This window comes from Ischnura elegans, chromosome 9, assembly GCF_921293095.1.
Source record: "Ischnura elegans chromosome 9, ioIscEleg1.1, whole genome shotgun sequence".
Taxonomy (NCBI): Eukaryota; Metazoa; Arthropoda; class Insecta; order Odonata; family Coenagrionidae; genus Ischnura; species Ischnura elegans.
The window spans coordinates 39,488,405-39,490,275 of record NC_060254.1 but is presented as its reverse complement, the minus strand read 5'-3'; the positions used below and the strand labels follow the sequence as shown (position 1 = coordinate 39,490,275).

The following is a 1,871-nucleotide window of genomic DNA, read 5'->3' as shown; positions in this document are numbered from 1 at the left end:
GTAAAAGCATGAAATTCTTTAGATAAACTTTAAACTTCGTAAATATAACCTTTAATGCTATATTTATCACTGTTTATTACCAAAACGGGCTTAGTAGCAGTTGTTTATTCTCAATATCTAAATCTTATATCTAAGTGCTTACATGTGGACATATGCCTCATTTGGGACAGATATTGAAGAGGAAGCATTTATTATTAAGCAAATATAGCGTATATTATAAAGTAATTATACGGCGATATTCAACGCCTCGGTAGCGCAGTAGGCAGCGCGTAAGTCTCATAATCTTAAGGTCGTGAGTTCGATCCTCACCCGGGGCATATTTTTTTTACGTCTTAGCGCATCTGATAGAGCATCCGACCGGTAATGGGTAGTCTGAGTTCTGAGTTCAAGTCCCAGTCGGCATGTTTTTTTTCGCGGACGATGCTGTACAGTGATATGAACGCATGAGTCGGACAGAATTAAGCTTATAAGATATCTCAATCATGTTTGTTCATATCGGCATGTTTTTTTTCGCGGACGATGCTGTACAGTGATATGAACGCATGAGTCGGACAGAATTAAGCTTATAAGATATCTCAATCCTTTTAACGACTGGTGTGAAACTTGATAATTACAGTTAATATCAACAAATTGGTAAACATAAAATTAACATTTTATAACGGTTATTAATTACAGGAAGTTTATTCATGCTATTTTAAAATTATTCTAAGGGTTTGCCACGAGGATTCCGAGGGTAAAAAGTACTCAATAATAATAATACGAAGAAGAAAAAAACATGAGAAATTCAGAAAGGATGATATTAAACAAATGAAAAAAGAAATATGTACAAGCAAGCAGTCGTCGTATGTTTAGTCAGTCATTTAGTTTAAGCCTCTTAATTCCACAGGCCGATATATTGCCTTTTGCTCCACGGGCATAGTGCGGATTTAAAATCATAATGCGTAAATACATTTTGCTTTATCCGAGCATTATACCCAACAAATATTTTATTTAGTAAAATAAAAAAAGTCATTGCATTGATGCCCGACATAGAAACTTCATATTTTGTTACTATTTCAAAAAATTTAACCATAATCGGTGGTGCTATAATATTGTTGAATTTACGCTGCCACTTTTTGCTAGTATCTCCAAATTTCTGCGGCACTGAGAGGGTTAAGGATACGAAGCTCCTTCCCAGGAATAAACGAAGAGAGAAGGCAGAGCTCAATTAAGTCGATAGCACGACTTCTCACTGGTTGAACGGGCTGAATACGTGCCGTGAGAATCACCCAGGAAATATGCATCCCCATACTGATAGTCCTCTTTCGTTGAGTAATTTGCAGCTGCACGCCGACTTCCCACAGGGGTACGGTAAGCGAATCAAGTCTCGAGGAAGACAGATTAGCAAACACGATAACTGTTTCGAAGGAATCGCTCATACTTGGAAGACGCACGCGTCATTTTCCCGCAGCTGGAAAGGCGGTGGTAATTTTCCGCCGAGTAGGAATTTGAGTCGCTAGACAACTAAGGAACGGGTGAACATGGGAATGGTCAAGTCTGAATCACACGGTCATTTTTTTTCCATCCCTTTCTAGGCACGGCTCCAGCGATCGTTCCAACTATGACAAAAAATGATCGTTTCTAGCAATCAATTTCCGCGATGGAAATCCTATCCCCTTTTCCATTACTGAAACTAATGTCCTTCAATCAGAACGCACGGCCACTGGCATCGATGGTTTTACCTTTGGATGGAAACCTTTAAGATAAATTCAAGAGCAGTGTCTTTTCTGACGAAGATAACCATATCTTGCGGACGCCAACGTACTACGGAAGATCAGATCATATAAATAAAATAACAGAGATAGATTGCAGAACAGACAGATTCCGAATGT

The 1,871-nt window shown here is 38.6% G+C and overlaps 1 non-coding gene across 1 annotated transcript; it reads left to right on the top strand.

Moving 5' to 3' along the window:
* The first annotated feature begins 244 nt into the window (after window positions 1-244).
* On the top strand, window positions 245-317 carry Trnam-cau. Its single transcript has one exon. It is a non-coding gene; the product is annotated as a tRNA-Met (tRNA).
* The last annotated feature ends 1,554 nt before the right edge of the window (window positions 318-1,871 follow it).